Raw genomic sequence first — 12,083 nt, 5'->3', positions numbered from 1 at the left:
TGCTCCCCCTTCCCTTTCACTGCTTTCTGCTTCTCTCTGGTACTTTCAGGACTCGGGCTGGCTGCCTGCCTGTCCCAGGGATGGCATTTCCTCTTCAAAGGCCTGTGGCCTCAGCCACCCAGCTCTACCAAGCACACAAGCCTTTGGAATCGCTGTGGCTTTGCTGCCTGCCTACTTGGACGGCAGAGGGGCAGTTTTTTAAACACCCCTTTGGTTTCTTGGGGTGAAGCTTTTCTCAATCCTATTTTATTTATGTGAACACGATCTGTGGCTCTTGAATGTTTGCTTTTGAATGTTTGTGTTAATGGACTAAGCTGAAAGGGTTTCCTCTTACCGGAGAGAGGGCCCTGCACAGCTGGGGACCGGGCTGCTCTGCTCAGGAAAACACTGTCCCAAGAGGAACAAGTCGCCAGCCAAGGGAGTCTGGCGGCTCTGAGAGGAATTCATTGAGACTTGCATGGGCAGCAGTGGTCAGAACTGGGATCACAGACTGGGCCATGGAGCTCAAGAAAATCCTTTGGTTAATAGGGAGGGCTGGACTGGAAACACCTAGATTTTTGCAAATATGTTTTTTACAACGGTGCATATATTTACCAAAACTGTGGTTTTCAACAGCTTGCGTGTCTGATGTTTCCACCCGTATTCCCAGCCTTCTGAGTTACTCCTGGCAGTATTAAGAACTTCAGAAGCTTAGCTGATTCCTGAAACATTAGTAGGTGAACCTGTCATCTGGAAGTGTGGCAGCATTCTCAGACAATTAATGGGCTTCCTGTGTATTTCCTTCCCCTTCTCTCTCTGTGGTACCTAAGGGCACTTCAGATGGAAACAGAAACAAAGACCCAAGGATCCACTGAATGTACAGTCTTTCCATATTTAATGACTAGATATCCTAACCCTGGTGTGAGGAAGGGAGACGAGTGGGGCAAGTGGCAACAGAGAGGACTGTCTGAAGGGAAGAGGATCCTCAAATTTGCCATGAAGACCAAGGAACAGAGTAGAAGGGACTCGGGGCTGGGATATCCTCAAGGGTAGACCCCAGCATCCCACCAACACCAACCCATAGCCTGTGTAGCCCTGTGTCCAGGGGCCCCGGAAACCTGTAATCCCTTGAATCAAAGGTGGGAGACTTACCTGGACAATTTGTGTGAGGATGTGGGTATGACGAGGAACACGTCTCCCTCCAAACAAGATGGAACTGAACAGAACTAGCTGAGAATCTTCCTACGGGCTGGGCCAAATGGTGGGTCCACCATTAATGTTGCTTAAGTTATTAACCTCCTTAAATGAAGGGGCCGGCTGGTATTGGAGACTGTAGAAAACTGTAGCAGAGAAGAATTAATGTGGGGCTCCACAGAATATAGAAGTTACAGTTCCTGATGCAAACTATTCCAGAGTTCCTTTATTGAAGGTATGAGTTCAACGTAGGTGACCCATCTGTTCAGTCTACATCCTCTCCTTGGACAGTGTCTTCTAACTCCTTGGCTTAGTGACCACCAATAACTCCACATTCTGAATCTCTCTCCTGACCTTCAGACCCGACCTAACTGCTTACTTGACACGACAGTCACACATGTACTCAGTGTGACCCACAGCTAATTCATCCTTTACTCCACTTGCCTCTAACCAGCTCCTCCTGGGTTACCCATTGTTGTTGCTATTCAACCAAGTGCTTATGCCAGAAATGTCAGAGTTATCTCTGACTCTTTCCTTTTCTCTAACACTCCCACCACCTACAGGATCCTGTTCATTCTACCTCCTAAATATCTCTTTATTCTGTTCACATCTCTTTCTCTCTTTGGCCACCAAACTAGTCCAAGTTAACATCTTTTCTCGTCCAGCTACTACATTGGTCCTCTGACTGGTCTCTTGGCCTCTGTTCTTATCGCCTTGTAGTCCATTCTCTACATGCCATTCGAACAATGTATCTAAAATATAATCTGATCATATTTCTTACCTGCCCAAAACCTTGGAATAGCTTTCTATTGCTTTTCAGGTAAAACCCAAAGTCCAAATTCCAACCTTGCTTACTCCTTCTAATCTCATCTGTTACCAGGACAGAGACCTTGTCTTTCCATTTCATTGCTGTTCCCTCAGCACCTAGAACAATGTCTAGCACAAGGTTGCTTTCTATAAATAGTAGTTACATGGGTGAATGAATGAATTAATGAATACACAGAATTTCTATGCAATTCAAGGATAACCAAGGAGAATGGAGAGTGAGAAAAAGCCAATATTATAACCTCTCAGGAAAATGGTTCTTATTCTAAGACTTAGGCGTTTTGATCCCAGGGCCAGAATAGTAGAAAGTACTTGAGCAAGCATAGCACAAAATGCAAGGAATAAGATGGTCTTTGCTATTCTGCCCCATGAGGTCCCCATTCTGGATGTGAGAGCAGCTTGCTATGCTGTCTGTCAGATTGTCTGTGATGACTGTGGCAACTGAAAGGTTTACAAGGTAAAGAGAAGAAGTGGCAGTTGGAAAGATTAGTGTAGGGGATAGTTTTGTTTGTTTTGTTTTGTTTTTGGCTGACTAGCATCCACTTCACTTCCTAACAATACCCCAATTTCCTTCTGAAGGATCTCTTCCTGTTGGATTCAGTCTGTTGGGACTGTAATTAACAGCCTGCCTTCTCTTGGGGCCCAAGTTAAGCCAATAGATGCTTTCTCCCTAGAAGTAGATTCTTGAGCACAGAGATCAAGAAACTTAAAACATTTGCTGTGTGGAGGTGACCTCCCAGCCATACCATGCCTGCTATGAGACCACCATGGTGGTTCCTGGGAGCCAGTCATCCCATTAATTCGCCCAATCATGGGCTCCCAACCGTTGTAGAATGAACTTATTATCCATAACTTGGTCAGAGTTGTTTCTGTTACTTGTTAATGCTAGTATGATAGTGTTGATACAAGGGAATATTATCAGAATATAGTTCTGACATCTTTTAATTGTTTTGGGCCAAAGCCATTATGTGAATCCCAGAATAAACATCATCTGCAATTTGACCTTGGGAGTTCAATTATGACTGACTTTCCTAACATGGAAATGTGTAACATTCAAATGTGGATCTTCTTAGCGATCAGTAGCTGAAAATATCACTGTTTGGATTGGTCATCTGTATCTAAAAGAAATAAACCGAAACCGCTCCTTCAGCTTTGTCTTTCATTGTAGCCATAGCAAAAGACTAAAAATGATCATGCTTACTACTGATCAGGAAAATACAAACTAAAATAATTACCACGCTCTTGCCAATCAGTTCTGCCAAAATTAAAAAAAAAAAAAAAAAAAAAAGGCAATATCCATTGTTGATGAGAGTATGAACAAAGGCCACCCTTTCATAGTTGGTAGAAGTGTAAATTGGTCAGTCTTTCTGGAAGGCAGTTTGGCAGTGCCAATCAAAATTCAATACATACGCATACCCTTTGACCCAGCGGTTCTGCTCTTAGGAATAAAAAAAGTAAAAGGTTACAGGTGTAAGAATGTTCAATGCAGCATTAATTTGTCCTACCAAAATATGAGAAACAACCTAAATGTCCCTTAATAGGCTGAATACATTATGGTATAGTTTCATGATTCATTCAGTAGCCATTATAAAGAATGTGGTTGATAGGTCTGTAACAGAAGTAGAGTCCACAATATTTTACTGACTGCAAAAAGCAAGTTACAGAGTAATGTGAATAGAAAAATTATTCTTAAAAAAATAAAGCTATACACAGACTTTATAAGCACATGTATGTGTATGTAAATATGTCTGAATGTGTATAGAAAAGATCCAGATGTATTCATACTATAGTTATTGGTGGTTACTTTTGATGAATGGGGAGGAGCATTGGAATGGGAGAAGAGAGGAAAAGAAGGGGAGGTTTGATTTTATATTTTACATATTTTGGTATTATTTGAATTTTTATTGCCTTTGTATTACTTTTGTGATTTAAAAAATTGAATTACTTTTGTAATTTTTTAAAAACAGAAAAAAGGAATAAAACAACTAAAATGTGAATAAATAATCAGATAGCAGGCAAAGTAACCTTTCCAGAGGTCAAGGGTGGGTTCTGACCCACTTGTCTGGGCAAGAGTCTGGTCGATCCCAGTAGGTAGAAGCTGAGGGACTAGCCATGCCCAGGGTACAACCAAGTTTCTGTAAGAGAACCACCTAGGCAGGCCAAAGGAGTTCCTCCTGGAAGCCTTTCCCAGGCTGGGTGGAAATCAACCCCTAAAGGAGTTGGAATTGCATAGCTGATTGTTTTTATTGGCTCTGCCCATCTTACCTTGAATACCTCCTCTTTTGTTCATGAACGTTTAACGTGCCACCGTGTTCTAGCTGCAGCAAGATTCCTGTCTACCTAATGTCTAACAGACAGCAGTTAGAACCTGTTTGGTTCATTGAGACATCATAACACCACCAGGTACCTGTTTTTCATGCTGCCTGTTTGGGCAGAAAGTTTATTTATTTTCTTGTATTCTACTTCATTCCAAAACACCTGGTATGTTAAATATACTGGTTTTTAAAAAATCATAAAATGGGGGATGAAAGAAAAATAAGGGTATGAAAACAAAATTAAGCCAACAATGAGGTGGTCACACAAGCTACATATTACCTAAAGTTTTATGTACTTATAAGTTAAGGGTGGGCCACAGTTTGGCTCTGAGTTTCCTAGTTGGCAGAGTGACATGATCAGGTACAGGATCAAGTGACAGTCTTGGTTTTCCTGAGAAATGAAAGGAGAAAAATTTCTTAGCAAGTATGAATATATATGTAGCTGAGAAGAAAAGTATTCTACTACAGTCTCATGGGTTTGAGAGCTGAATCCTGACTAATGTCAGTCAACTTACAGTCCTTTTCCAAGGCAGTGGTACTTTCCTTCTTTCATATGAACTACCTTGAGTCACTTGGTCCCCTTGAATTGTGGTCCCTCCTCTCCAGAGAGGGATGCTTGTCCTTTCTCTCAAAGCCATAAGCCTGGGGAAGAAAGCTACTTTGTTCAAATTATCCTTGATTATTTTGGAACTTCCTAAAGCTCCTGTCATGTGGTTCCAAGTTTAACCGTCGTCACTTTGGACATGAGTTTATTTCCACAATGATGTTTGTCAGCAACCACAGAGTGAGCTTCTTGTATTTTTATATCAATATGATACCCTTTGTTTATTTGTTCCTCGGAGGTTTCACTTCCACTTATGTAATGGGCTATGGCATTTTCTGGTCATTACCTCATGCTGGGTTCTCCTTTTCCTTTGTATCTCTGATGCGTCATGTTCTTGACACTCTACTCCTTTGGATCTCTGAGATACAATGCTCTGAGGTAGTGGGCGGGAGCCGGTGGGAGCCAGATTATATGATGACTTCTCCACCCTTCCCCACATAAGAACCGCCTGAGTTTGTCACTGAGTTCTGTACTCAGTCTTTTGGCATTCCCTCAAAAAGCACATTGGCGTAAAACTACAGCAGCTACCAAAGCATGAGGGTTAGGTGGGCCTGGAAGACTGTAGGCTCCACTGCTGAGTTGGGCAATGGTCCAGGAAGAGTCTCCTGAACTCCAGAGCTACATCGACCCTGTTCCCACAGAGCCTGTAGCTAGAAGTGGTCAGTCCCCTACATGTACCCCTGTCCGAGCCTACATTATAGGAAGATCCTGAAGGAAACATAAGCCTCAAAATAGGAACATTCCTTGGCTTGGGGCTCATTTTCCTGAGCTCCTCCATATTCTCATGTACATCTATCTGCTTAAATGTCTAACAGTAATCTCAAGCTTAACATGTGCAAAACAGAACTCCTGCTTCGTGTTCCCACCCCACACCCGCCCAGTGCTACTCTTCTACTCTTCTCCGTCTGGAAAATGGCACCGCTATTCACCCAGCTGCTCAATCCCAAAACTTAGGAATCATGCTTGATCCCACCTCCCCTTTCCTTCACCTGTTACATCTACTCCAAATACCCTGTTTCTACTTCCAAAATATATCTAAATCCCTCCACTTTTCTCCATACTCACGGCCAGCAAGCTAGTCCAAGCTGCTGTCATCTCTTGCCTGAATGACTAAAATCACTAACTGGGATCCCTGCTTTCCATTCTTGCTACCACTACAATCTATTACCACACCAGTATTCAGGGTGACAGAACACATCACTCGTGTGCTTAAAACCTTCTAATGACTTCCTGCTGCTCTCAGGGGGGAAAAAAATCCTGTTGCTCCTGCCCACCTCTCAGATCACATCCCAGACCACTTCTCACTGAGCTCTAGACACACTGACTTCCCTTCCTCAAAAATGCCAAGTTATTTCTCACTCAAGGCCTTTGCACTTGCTGTATCCTTCGCTTGTAATGTTTTCACTTGACTTCTTATCATTGAGCTCTCGCTTCTTCAGTGATATCCTATTCCCAATCTTTCTGTTAAATGACCCTTTTACTTCCTTCATAGCATTTCTTACAATGTAAAAATATCTTGAATATTAATGTGTTCACTTATTTATTATTTGTCTTCTTCATCCAGAACATAAGTTCAGTGAAGACAAGGATTTTGTCTGTTTTGTTCACAACTGTATCTTTGGTGAATATTTTTAAAACAAATAGGTGTATGAAGTAATGGATAAGCAAGTTTTACAGCACATGTGTCAATTCAACTCAACAAACATTTACTGGGCATCTATTATATTCCAGGAACTTGCCAAAGTGCTTTAGATTCAAAGATTAAACAAGTCCTATTTCTTACCCTTAACTCTGGAAACTTTTTAGCCATTTTATCTAAATGCTGCCTTTCTCATATTCTATTTTTTTTCTTCCTGACCCCTTCAGTATCTTATGTTTCCCATTTCTTCGCCTTTTTTTTTTTTTTTTTTTTTTGCTGTATCCTGAGCAAATTCTTCAGATATAGCTTCCAATTCCCTAACTCTCTTTTTACCTGTATCTGCTCTACTTTTATTTATTCACCATGTTTCTAATTTTAATAATTATGTATTTTTTATTTCCAGAAGTAGTATTTTGGTTCTTTCTCAATTCTGCCAGATCTTTTTAGATTTTATTTATTCTTTTTCATGTTTTTGTTTCCCCTTTTTATTTCTTTAAACATTTTAAGCAATTTATATTTCATATATGATAACTGTTCTAATGTCTAGTTCTGTAGTTTCTACTAGGTTTCATTCATGGTAGCTTGTGTCCTCGTGTTGTTTGTAATTTTAGATTGTGATCTCATGTTCAGTGGGGCTTTATCTGTTAGACTCCAGTGAGGAGACCTGGGTGACTATCCCTCCAGTGAAGATGCCAGGTGCTCTGAGATGTTACCAATCTGGGACCAATTTAAACTAATTTTCAGCTGAAGTTCCCAGACCATGTAGATAATATAAATTCAAACCCTAAACCTGTGAGATGGGAAGTTTGTGATTTTAACATCTTATGAGCACAGGCCAAGGTAGATATTTTCTTGTTTTTCTTCACTGCAGATAGGATTTTTTTCTAGTCTACCATTTCATTGAGTAGTATCCCTTGTGAGTCTCACTTTTATGAGAAGTCTCAGTTCCAACTCACCGTCTTTTGAGGGCATTAAGCCTTGTCTCCTGTCCTCCGTAAAGCCCCTGAAACCAAACCCCAAAGTCACTGAGATGGACAGACTTCCCAGAGTAGCAGAGTTTCAGTGGCAGTTTACCACTCTAAATTCCAGCCCCTCTTTATGTGTGTGTATGTGTGTGTGTGTCCATGAGGATTTCCCTAATTCACATGAGAGTTTGGCCATGCATTCAAAGTATATTTATTGTATTTTATTTAGGCTATCCGGGTGTTTAGTCTGCCTTATAGCAAGAAACACAATACTACCTGCCTTCTATGAGCATGGGATAGAGTTCTAGGAGACAGAAACATCCATTCATCCAACTATCCTCATTTATTGAATGTTTTTTCCGTGCCAGACACTAATAACCGGGTACACATAAGAATGTGCTGAGGCATGCCCACAGTGATGTGAGGACACAGAAGTAAAAGAGATCAGTTCTGATGAGGGATCTGGGAAGGCTTTGCAGATAAAAAGGGATTGGAGCTGGATAATAATAAGAATACCTAATTTTTATCTAGTGCTTACTCTGGACCAGGGCACTATGGCAAGTACTTCCCATGTATGGTCACCTTCTCCTTACAACAAAGCATAAAATTGCCACCATTCTTATCACCCCAACTTTATACCTGAAGCACAGAGAATTTGAGTAATTTGCTCAGTCATACAGAAAGTAATTGACACTGCCTGGATACGAATTCAAGTTTGAGTCCTGTTCCAAGGCTTTTAGCTATTATGCTACATTGTGCTTGAACAGACAGGGATTGGGGGAGGGCATTCCATCCATACATTAAGAAAGATCATTCTGACCTCCTAGATTGTTGTGAGGATTATCTGAAATACTGTAAGGAAAAGCAGGTAGCACAGTGCATACTACACAATAAGCACTCAATAAATGCCGACTTTCTTCCCTCCTTAACCCTATACCACCAACTTGTCCACAAATTCCTTTAGGGATGGGGCCATACTGTACATGAAGACATGTCCCACCCCCACAGAACCTAGTATTGATTGATGATTGATCCCTTGACTGATTCATTGATTGAATTAATATGTTAGATAGTAGTTTTGGTACTTCGGTTTGTGTTGTGGTTTAGTTCTCAAAGTACTTTTATATGTCTATCAGCTCAAGTTATCAGCACATCAGTTCTTAGAGATGGAATGGACATCTGGCTTTAGTGACAAATGTGAATTTTACTGAGATGGGAATAGCTCAGTCTTGGGAAAAGGGTGAGTATGACGCACGTGCAACTGGATGAGAACGAACCAGAGGAGAAGATTCTGAGTGTGGCTCTGGAAGGAGGTGGCGGCAAGAGGCCAGGCTTCTACTCCCGAATGAGCTCTTTAGCTCCAGCCCTGTCATTGGCCCTCTGTGAGAGCTTGGGTAAGGTGTCCCATCTCTCAGAGTTGGCTGCCTCATCATTCAGCCATCACTCAGCACCTGAGTGTGGGTTTCCCTTCACATGACACCCATCACACTTCATGGGGCGTGTCCCTCATTAGACTGCAGACTCCGTGAGAGCAGAGACTCCTTACTCACTTGTAACCCCAGCATCTAGCACATGTCTGACACATCGAAGGTGATCAAATATCTAGTAAATGAGTGGTGAATGAGTGGTTTAGATAAAAAGAAGGAAGAAGAGAGGAGAAACAAGGCCAATGTCACAGATTCAGATCTAAGGTACTGAGAGAGGAAGCAAGCAGGAAACTGAGAAGGCTAAGCCAGAGAGATTGTCCTGCCCATTCAGTAAGCTGGGTACAGTCATGTCTGATTATGAAGCACTTTAAGAGTCAGGGGGCTTCCCCAGTGACTGTAATCACAGACTGTCCTTTCCATTTGTTTAGCCCACCCTTATTTCAAAGGTAGCACGAACATAAACTTTAGCCCTGGCCTTGCCCAAAGGGCCACAAACTCCAGTTAGTTGAGAAAGCTCTATCAGTGCAGCGTGTATCAGTGAGAGTTTACACCAGTGAGGGATTGCAGAACACTTTGTGAACATGGCCCTGATCAGCTTTCATCTGCCAAATAAGCCTCCGTTCCTTTGGGATCCCCTTTCTCTCACTCTTCAGAGTCCTAGCTCAAAGTCCAGCCTCTGTAATGGCCTGAGCATCTACATGCATTTCTGGGCTCACCTCTGGGGGCAGCTGGTCCTTCCTCCTCACCCTGTTAATTTCTTTTCCTTCTCCCTTGCCCAGGGTCTACCTCAGCAGACCTTCCACAGACCAAGAAGCCACAGGCCGCCAGGAAACAGTCCTTTCTTTTGTCTGGAGCATAGCAATACAGGGTTAGATTTGGCCCAAGGAACAGTATGATTAGATCAGCAAATCAACCCACAACTTATAGAAACAAGATGTGCTTACCCATCCATTGCAGTGGATGTCGTGGTTCTTTCCACTTGGTTGGATGACTTACATTAAAACTTTTAGATGCTGGGTGCAGGTAGTGTCTTTGGGACCAAAGGGATGGGGATCTAAATACACATCCCAGGAGGGAACCAGCTACCAGCTGCAGCTCATCTCGAGTCTGCCATATCTCCTCACCCAACTATGAAAATGACCTAATTGTGTACAGACAACAGCAATTGTACAGGGAAAAATAATACAGCAATGCAAATATTCAAACCAAATTGGAAAAGCAAAGCAAGAAGGAGCCAGAAAACATTAGATCATTCAAATTGCAACCTGGCCAAGACAGCATCTGGGCATGCATCCTCTGTCCAGCTTTTGTTCACATATCATCCCTAATGCTTCTTTGCATTTGTAGAATCATGGCTTGGTATTTGCACAAAACCCTTTGTGTGGCTGCATTCTAAAGAACAAGGTTTTCTCACAGTGTCTCTCCAGAAGGGGCAGAGAATTCCCCAGTGGAATGCTTTAATAGACTTCCAGGTCAAAAAGGGCCCCTCTCTCTCCAAAGATGGGTGGAGGAGTGATGTACCTTTGGCCAGCGTATATGTTTTAATTGTGTGACCAGTGCAGGCCGTGCTCATTTTCCTTCCTCACTGGGTCATTTCCACTTTAGTTCTGAAAACAAAAAACAATTGATTAAAAAAAGAGCCTTCCTGACTGAACCTTGGATCCCCTCTTTGGATCTGGACAAGAAGAGGGGGTGTTCCTACTTCTCTCCTCCTCCTCCCCGACCATATCCTAAAGCTGGTTCAAGTCTGCCTGAGAGTCTGAGGAATAATGCGGTCTCTCCCGGCACAATCTTGTGTGTGTCTTTGTTGAGTGGCCCCCACCCCCTTCTATGGGGAAATCACTCCTGGTCAGGCTCTGGAGTCCGAAGCCCTGGGCAGAACCGGCTCTGCCACTGCAGGATCTTGGACAGAACAGACTACCCCTTAGAGCTCTGGAACTCTCCTGTGTTAAATGACAATAAATAATACTATCTGCCTCCCCGGATTTGTGAGGATGAAATGTTATCAGGAGCTTCTCAGAGCACCTGTCACCTAGTAAGTATTCCAGAAATGGGAGGTTTTCTTGTTATCACCACTTGGATGTCCCTCAACCTACCCACCCCCATCCCCTCAGTAGTCAACTGGATACCTCAGCACAAGTCCAGTGAGGAAGCAGCCAAGGAGCGTTCAGGTTTTAGCAGCTGATCATAACAAGCTTCTCTGGTTCATGAATGTGAAACACAGAGAATAGCATTTACTCAGTGAAATCCACCCCCGACCCCCATCAGCTGGTGAGTGCTGGACCCTTCCCTGGGGAAACGTGAGCAAATCACTGCACAACCCCAGTTGCCTAGAGTTTGCTTGGGATTGTCTTCATGTCGGTGGCATCTCCATTTGTCAAGACATAGAAAGTCTTAAACAGCTGGGGCACTGGGAGGAGGGAGAATAAGAGAAGAGAAGCAGGGACCACAGACAGACAGACCCGCCTTTACCTGCATCACTCAGCGCAGCCGATGTCTCCACCCACAGAGCTCCCCAGGAGGTGCACCCGGCGGCTGCTCCCAGAAGAATCACAACCCGAGGCGCGAAGGGGCGCAAATTACTTTCCTTGGCGCCCTAGGAGTCGGGAGCCACGCGAAATAGAGCGGAAGAAAAAAAAAAAAATGTCCTGGATTCAAATCCCTTCCCCGCTCCTTTCCAGCGGAGTCTGCTTGGGCAAGTTGCTCTCCTCCGTGAGGCTGGAGGATTTCATTTGGAAAAGTGGCTCAAAGCAACACCGCCCTGGGACGGTCGTGGGGAGGATGAATGGGGTGCGGAGGCAGCGCACGGCGACTGCAGGCAAGGACGTCCCCGCATCCCCGGTCCCTCCCCTACGGCTACCCGCGCTCCTGCGGGTCAGGTCGCGCCCGGCCTCCAGCGTGGACCTGACCCGGCTCCGTCTTGCCAGCGGCTCTCGGGTTCCACGAGGCCCGGGCCACTGCCCCCGGGGCTCCGCGTACGTCAAGCGCTGGCGGCCAGGGCTCCTGGGCCGGGTCTGGCGCGCGCGGCGGGCAGGGGCCATTGTCCCGCGGGAGGCCCGCGCCGCCCTGGCGGCTCATCGGTCACCGAACTGGGGCCCTGCTTAGTCACAAGTGTTACAACCCAGTTTCTGATGT

At 44.0% G+C, this 12,083-nt stretch overlaps 1 long non-coding RNA gene across 1 annotated transcript; it reads right to left on the bottom strand.

Moving 5' to 3' along the window:
• Window positions 1-10,468: 10,468 nt before the first annotated feature.
• LOC137761144 (uncharacterized) lies at window positions 10,469-11,480 on the bottom strand. The gene is made up of 2 exons (XR_011073396.1): window positions 11,421-11,480; window positions 10,469-10,555 (listed from the first exon to the last, which is right to left on the bottom strand). It is a non-coding gene; the product is annotated as an uncharacterized lncRNA (long non-coding RNA).
• Between the last annotated feature and the right edge of the window lie 603 nt (window positions 11,481-12,083).

The sequence above is a fragment of the Eschrichtius robustus genome, chromosome 3 (assembly GCF_028021215.1).
Source record: "Eschrichtius robustus isolate mEscRob2 chromosome 3, mEscRob2.pri, whole genome shotgun sequence".
Lineage (NCBI taxonomy): Eukaryota > Metazoa > Chordata > Mammalia > Artiodactyla > Eschrichtiidae > Eschrichtius > Eschrichtius robustus.
Note: the sequence above shows the minus strand (reverse complement) of the source record. Positions and strands in the feature narration are given on the sequence as shown.